General features: G+C 44.9%; 1 protein-coding gene across 1 annotated transcript in view; it reads left to right on the forward strand.

Moving 5' to 3' along the window:
• Positions 1-8,190, forward strand: part of SMARCC1 (SWI/SNF related BAF chromatin remodeling complex subunit C1) — a 198,641-nt gene that overhangs the window by 33,135 nt on the left and 157,316 nt on the right.

Consider the following 8,190-nt stretch of genomic DNA (forward strand, 5'->3'; position numbering starts at 1 on the left):
ATCTCCTGACCTCGTGATCCGCCCGTCTCGGCCTCCCAAAGTGCTGGGATTACAGGCTTGAGCCACCGCGCCCGGCTATTTTTTTATTTTTTATTTTGGAGATGGAGTCTTGCTCTGTTGCCCAGGCTGGAGTGCAGTGGCGTGTTCTTGGCTCACTGCAACCTCTACCTCCTGGGTTCAAGTGATTCTCTCGCCTCAGCCTCCCGAGTACCTGGGACTACAGGTGTGTGCCACCACGTCCAACTAATTTTTGTATTTTTAGTAGAGATGGGGTTTTACCATGTTGGCCAGGATGGTCTCAAACTCACCTCATGACCCGCCCGCCTCGGACTCCCAAAGTGTTGGGATTACAGGCGTGAGCCACTGTGCCTGGCCTAGATTTATCTTTTCTAAGTTTCATTCAGCTCGGCAAGATGTTAGGTGGGCTACGAATAAGTAGGGTGAGGCCACTTACATGTATCCAGAATAAGATCAAATTTCCAATAGAGTCAGCCAGGGATAGAATTGTTTATTAAAAGCAATTGGATCACACAGTTGAGAGTAGAGGCAGCCTGTTAGAGTTGACTTTGACCCCCAGAGTCTCTAATTAGAGTGTTCAGCTGTTGAGATACTCATATAAGGCATCATTTTGCTAGCTCTGGAAATTTCAGTTTTTGCTACTTTTTTTATATTTGTTTTTTTTAGACAGGGCTGTGATCATGGTTCACTGCAAGTAGCCCTAGACTCAGCTAGCCCTCCTGACTCAGCCTACTGGGTAGCTGGGAGGTACATCCTACCATGGCCGGCTAATTTTATTTTAATTATTTTCTAGAGATAGGGTTTTGCTCTGTTATGTTGTTCAGGCTGTTCTTGTACTCCTGGCCTCAAGTGATCCTCCTGTCTTGGCCTCTCAACATGTTAGAATTACAGGTGCGAGCCACTGTATCCGGCTACCTTTTTATTCTTTAGATTTTCCGATACAAATTAACAAGTATTTAACATCCCGTGCTTTTCATTTAGCAAATGTTTAAGAACCATACTCACTATGAATTATGGCAGGGCCTCTTCAGCATGGGGGTTTATAGGATGGTTCCGGAATGGGAGATACAGTCAAGGTGCAGTAAATGTCTCTAAGAAGTTTCTTGTCCCCATCTTCAACTTTCCATTACCTGACTTTGGTTTCTCATGTTTTCATTTGGGTGATTGTGCTACTGAGCTTTTTTGAGCCAATCCCAAGTCCATTTCTATCCCAAATCCATTTGTGTGCAAGCCGTAAGAATCCTTGATACATGGATAGACCTTGCCCCTGCCAGTATCGTTTTATTCTGCCACATCTGTAGAGGTTTTTGTTGTTGTTGTTGTTGTTGTTGTTGTTGTTGTTTTTGAGATGGAATCTTGCTCTGTCACCCAGGCTGGAGTACAGAGGTGCAATCTTGGTTCACTGAAACCTCTGCCTCCCGGGTTCACAAGTGATTCTCCTGCTTCAGCCTCCTGAGTAGCTGGGATTACAGGTGTGTGCCACCACATCCTGCAAATTTTTTTGTGTTTTTAGTAGTAATGGAGTTTCACCATGTTGGTTAGGCTTGTCTTGAACTCCTGACCTTGTGATCCACCCTCGTCGGCCTCCCAAAGTGCTGGGATTATAGGCGTGAGCTACTGCGCCTGACCGAGGTTTTTATCTTGTTGAACTTCATTGTTGGAACTAATGATAGGTTGGAACCTTTGATAGGTTTGTGAGTTCCCTCTATTCCTTTTTATTTTTATGTTTAAACAATATAAACAAGGTCTCCCTGTGTTACCCAGGTGGGTCTTGAACTCCTGGGCTCAAGAAATCTTCCTACTGTGGCCTCCCAAAGTGCTGGAATTACACTGCTTTTATGTATATTTTACCATTGGAAAATTGAATGTCAGTTTTCTTTTTTTTTTTTTTTGAGACGGAGTCTCGCTCTGTTGCCCAAGCTGGAGTGCAATAGTGTGATCTCAGCTCACTGCAACCTCCGCCTCCTGGGTTCAAGCGATTCTTCTGCCTCAGCCTCCCAAGTAGCTGGGATTACAGGCATCTGCCACCACACCCAGCTAATTTGTGTATTTTTAGTAGAGATGGAGTTTCACCATGTTGGCCAGGCTGGTCTTGAACTCCTGACCTCATGATCAGCCTGCCTTGGCCTCCCAAAGTGTTGGGATTATAGGCATGAACCACCATGCCTGGCCATCTGTTTTCTACTTCATTCTCAGCATCTGTCCCTGTAGTGGTTGAATAAAAGTTACTTTGTTAGCCTGGCACGGTGGCTCACGCTGTTAATCCCAGCACTTTGGGAGGCCAAGGTGGGCGGATCACCTAAGGTCAGGAATTCAAGACCAGCCTGGCCAACCTGGTGAAACCCTATCTCTACTAAAAATATAAAAATAAGCCTGGTGTGGTGGCACGTGTCTGTAATCCCAGCTGCTCAGGAGACTGAGGCAGGACAATCACTTGAACATGGGAGGCGGAGGTTGTAATGAGCCGAGATTGCGCCACTGCACTCCAGCCTGGTGACAAGAGTGAGATTCAGTCTCAAAAAAAAAAGTTTGTCTTAAGCGTATATTTGGTAATGATTTCATTTTTCAAATTTAATATCTGTTGAGAAATTGACCTTAAATTATTTATACAGATGTTTTATTGTTATGGCCTGCTGAGTATGTATTTCTGAGTAGCGTGGATCTCTAATTTTAAGTGGTGTCAACATAGTTGAACCATTGAGAAAATTCAGATTACCTACGTTATCAGGTGGCACATTGCTGAATATCGGTGATAGATTTGAATAAGCACTGTTCTTGTCCACAAGGAGTTCATATCCCACATAAAATATGTGAATCAGTCATGTCAGTATTATGCTGAGGTGCAATAGTGATTACATGCATGGTTTGAGGAGAACATTTTAGATCAATCTGAGGATTAAGGGAAGGCTTTCTATAGGAGAAGTAAGTCTCATTCTACTGTAGTAGATACCCACCTATTACATTAGTCTATTTATTTATTTATTTATTTATTTATTTATTTATTTATTGAGATGGAGTCTTGTTCTGTCGCTAGGCTGGAGTGCCCTGGCGCGATCTTGGCTCACTTCATCCTCTGGCTTTTGGGTTCAGGCGATTCTCCTGCCTCAGCTCCCCAAGGAGCTGGGACTACAGGCGTATGCCACCATGCCCAGCTAATTTTTGTATTTTTAGTAGAGATGTGGTTTCACCATGTTGGCCAGGATGGTCTTGATCTCTTGACCTCGTGATCTGCCTGCCTTGGCCTCCCAAAGTATTAGGATTATTCACGTGAGCCACCATGCCCAGCCTACATTAGTCTATTTTGAGGTATCAGCACTATAGAATTTTCAAAGATAAAATATTATCAGTGGATAAGAATTGCACCCAAATGTACTTTTTTTTTTTTTTTTTGAGATGAGGTCTCGCTCTGTCGCCCAGACTGGAGTGCAGTGGCATGATCTTGCTTGGCTCACCGCAACCTCCACCTCCCTCCGCCATTCTCCTGCCTCAGCCTCCGAGTAGCTGGGACTACAGGCACCCGCCACCACACCTGGCTAATTTTTTATATTTTTAGTAGAGACGGGCTTTCACCGTGCTAGACAGAATGGTCTCGATCTCCTGACCTTTTGATCTGCCCGCCTCGGCCTCCCAGAGTGCTGGGATTACAGGTGTGAGCCACCGCGCCTGGCCTTTTTTTTTTTTTTTTTAAAGGACATTATAATGTAGCATTTGGGATGTATTTGGGTATAGAGTTGGCCAAAATAGTAGGAGATCAGAAAAGCTACATATTTAAAAAGCACAGAATAACCAGATTGACTTGGAGAGTGTATCAGCTTAATTTGGAAGAACTCTAACGGATCTTAATGATTCTTCTTAAATTTTTTTTTTTTTTGAGACAGAGTTTTGCTCTTGTTGCCCAGGCTGGAGTGCAATGGCACGATCTCAGCTTACTGCAACCTCCGCCTCCCTTGCTTAAGTGATTCTCCCACCTCAGCCTCCCAAGTAGCTGGGATTACAGGCGTCTGCCACCATGCCCAGCTAATTTTTTTTTTTTTTTTTTTTGAGATGGGGTTTCGCTCTTGTTGCCCAGGCTGGAGTGCAATAGCGCGATCTCGGCTCACCACAACCTCTGCCTCCCGGGTTCAATCACTTCTCCTGCCTCAGCCTCCCTAGTAGCTGGGATTACAGGCACCACTATGCCTGGCCAATTTTTTGTATTTTTATTAGAGATGGGGTTTCTCCCTGTTCGTCAGGCTGGTCTCGAACTCTCAACCTTAGGTGATCCGCCCGCCTCAGCCTCCCAAAGTGCTGGGATTACAGGTGTGAGCCACAGCGCCTGGCCTTAATTTTTGTATTTTTAGTAGAGACTGGGTTTCACCATGTTGGCCAGGCTGGTCTTAAACTCCTGACCTCAAGTGATCCACCTGCCTCATCCTCCCAAAGTGATGGGATTACAGGCTTGAGCCACTGTGCCTGGCTGATTGTTAATTTTATTTGCCTGCCTCTCCCTCTGTCCCTCTCCCCACCACCTCTCTGTCTCTCTGTCGCGTTCTCTCTCTCTGTGTATTTGTGTGTGTGTGTGTGTGTGTGTGTGTGTGTGTGTGTGTGTAATTATTTGGTTAAAGGGTCTCACTTTGTCATCCAGGCTGAAGTGCAGTGGTGTGGTCACAGCTCACTGTAACCTCAACTTCCCAGGCTCAAGCAACCCATTTACCTCAGCCTCCTGAGTTGCTGGGGCCACAGGCATGTGCCACCACACACGGTTCATTTTTGTTTTATAATTTATTTTGTTTTATAGATGAGGTTTCGCTATGTTGCGCAGGATGGTCTTGAACTACTGGTCTCGTGATCCTGCCTCGTTGGCCTCCCAAAGTGCGGGTTTTATAGGCGTGAGCCACTGTGCCTGGCCTATTTATTTTTTTAAATTTTATTTATATTTAATTATGTTCTAATATCTATGACAAAATATGCCATTTTAATGATTTTCATTTGTTTTTTGAGATAGGGTCTCACTCTATTACAGTGGCGTGATGTCAGCTCACTTCAGCCTCCGCCTCCCAGGTTCAAGTGATTCTCCCACCTCAGCCTCCCAAGTAGCTGGGACTACAGGCGCGTGCCACCTCGCCCGGCTAATTTTTGTATTTTTTGGTAGAGATGTGATTTCACCATGTTGGCCACTCTTGTCCTGAACTTCTGACATCAAGTGATCTAAGGGATCTTAATGATTCTTCTTAAATTTTTTTGAGACGGAGTTTTGCTCTTGTTGCCCAGGCTGGAGTGCAATGGCATGATCTCAGCTCACTGCAACCTCCGCCTCCCTTGCTTAAGTGATTCTCCCAACTCGGCCTCCCAAAGTGCTGGGATTACAGGATACTTTTATTTTATTTATTACTTTTTTTTTTTTTTTTTAAACGGAGTCTCGCTCTGTTGCCCGGGCTGGAGTGCAGTGCCCAGATCTCAGCTCCCTGAAAGCTCCTCCCCCGGGGTCCCCGCCATTCTCCTGCCTCAGCCTCCCGAGTAGCTGGGACTNGTAAGTTTCCTGAGACTGACCCAGAAGCTAAGCAGATGCCAGCATCCTGCTTCCTGTACAGCCTGTGGAATTGTGAGCCAATTATACCTGCTTTTTTATTTTTATTTATTTATTTTTTTTAAACGGAGTCTCGCTCTGTTGCCCGGGCTGGAGTGCAGTGGCCAGATCTCAGCTCACTGCAAGCTCCGCCTCCCGGGTTCCCGCCATTCTCCTGCCTCAGCCTCCCTAGTAGCTGGGATTACAGGAGCCCACCACCATGCCTGGCTAATTTTTGTATTCCTGGTACAGACAGGGTTTCACCATGTTGGCCAGGCTGGTCTTGAACTCCTGACCTCAGGTGATCCACCTCGGGCTCCCAAAGTGCTGGGATTACAGGCTTGAGCCACCACGCCCGGCCTACTTTTTTTTTTTTTAACAGATAGGGTCTCACTATGTTGTCCAGGTTGGTCTTCTATTCTTGGGCTCAAGTGATCCTCCTGCCTCAGCCTCCCAAAGGTTTGGGATTATGGGATGGGGAAACTATGCTCACTTCTGTATGTATTAAACAATAACTTCCATTCGTTGTCCCTCTTTCCTTGGCAACCACCATTCTGCTTTTTGTCTCTCTTTTTAATGTTTGATACCATGTGGTTCTTTGTAGTATATTATTTTGTAGTAATAGTTTTTAAAGAAAAAAATGCATGAGTGTTTCTAGTAACACTTCATCCTATTTCACCTATCTGATGCTCAGTTTATGTTGCTTTTACCTTCTTAATGTGGAAATTATTCACCATTTCATTTAATTTGAGCTATATTTTTAATCCGTAAAGCACAGATCTCTTGAATTGTGGCATAGATTTTAGCTATTAGTTAAATATAGTTTTATATAGTTACACCACGTTTTTATGGTCATTAAAATATCATAATAGGCCAGGTGTGATGGCTCGTGCCGGTAATCCCAGCACTTTGGGAGGCCAAGGTGGGCAGATCACTTGAGGTCAAGAGTTTGAGATCAGCTTGGCCAATATGACAAAACTTTGTCTTTTAAATATGCAAAAAACAAAAGAGATTAGCCGGGCGTATTGGCACTTGCTTGTAATCCCAACTACGTGGGAGGCTGAGATATGAGAATTCCTTGAACCCAGGAGGGAGAGGCTGCAGTGAGCCATGATCACGTCACTGTACTCCAGCCTGAGTGACACAGTGAGAACCTGTCTCAGAAAAATAAGTATAATAAAAGTGTTCACTTACAATTTTGTATAATTTATGATTTTATTTTATTTTATTTTTTGGTTGAGATAGTCTCACTATGTCGCCCAGGCTGGAGTGCAGTGGTGTGCTCTTGGCAACCTCTGCCTCCCGGGTTCAAGTGATTCTCCTGCCTCAGCCTCCCAAGTAGCTGGTATTACAGGCACCTGCCACCACACCTAGGTAGTTTTTGTATTTTTAGTAGAGTTGGGGCTTCACCGTGTTGGCCATGCTGGTGGAAAACTCCTCACCTCACATGATCCACCCGCTTTGGCTTTCCAAAGTGCTGGGATTACAGGCGTGAACCACCACGCCCGGCCTAATTTTTGTATAATTTATAGTCAAGAATTTATAAGGTGAAAAAGTCTACTGTCTCTATATTTATTTTTTTGTTTTCCTTTTTTTTTTTTTGTGGCAAAGTTTCACTTCTTTGCCCAGGCTGGCCTCAGAGCTCCTGTCTTCAAGCACTCCTCCCTTCCTCCCTGCCTTCTTTCTCAGCCAGAGTACTGGGGTTATAAGCGTTTTCTTTTGAAACATTTTGATTTACCTTTTTTATTAAAAAAATTTTTTTTGAGATAAGGTCACACTCTGTCACTCAGCCTGGATTTGTCACTATCACAGTTCCCTATAGCTCGACTTCCCATGCTCATGTAATCCTCCCACCTCAGCCTCCTGAGTAGGTGGGACACTACAGGCATGTGCCACCATGCCCAGTTAATTTTTATTTTTATATTTATATTTATATTTGTATTTGTATTTGTATTTATATTGTTTTGAGACAAGTTCTGGCTTTGTTGCCCAGGCTGGAGTATAGTGGCATGGTCTCAGGTCACTGCAACCTTTGCCTCCCAGGTTCAAGCCATCCTCCTACCTCAGCCTCCCAGTAGCTGGGACTGCAGGCACACTCCCCCCATGCCTGGGTAATTTCTTTTGCATTTTTTGTTGAGACAGGGTTTCACCATGTTGCCAGGCTGGTCTTGAACTCCTGTGCTAAAGCCATCTGCCCGCCTCAGCCTGCCAAATGCTGGGATTAAACTTTTTGTAGAGGTGGGATCTCACTGTGTTGCCCAAGCTGGTCTCAGACTCCTGTGCTCAAGTGAGTCTTTCACCTTGGTGTCTCAAAATGTTAGAATTACTGGTGTGTAGCTAGGCGCGATGGCTCACACCTGTAATCACAGTACTTTGGGAGGCTGAGGCGGGCAGATCACTTGAGGTCAGGAGTTCGAGACCAGCCTGGCCAACATAGAGAAACCCTGTCTCTACTAAAAATACAAAATTAGCCGAGCGTGGTCATGCATGCCTGTAATCCCAGCTACTTAGGAGGCTGAGGCAAGAGAATCACTTGAACCTGGGAGGCAGAGGTTGCAGTGAGCCGAGATAGCACCATTGCACTCCAGCCTGGGCAACAAAAGCGAAACCCTGTCTCAAAAAAAAAA

Source organism: Rhinopithecus bieti, unplaced genomic scaffold, assembly GCF_001698545.2.
Source record: "Rhinopithecus bieti isolate Rb0 unplaced genomic scaffold, ASM169854v2 scaffold_39746, whole genome shotgun sequence".
NCBI lineage: Eukaryota > Metazoa > Chordata > Mammalia > Primates > Cercopithecidae > Rhinopithecus > Rhinopithecus bieti.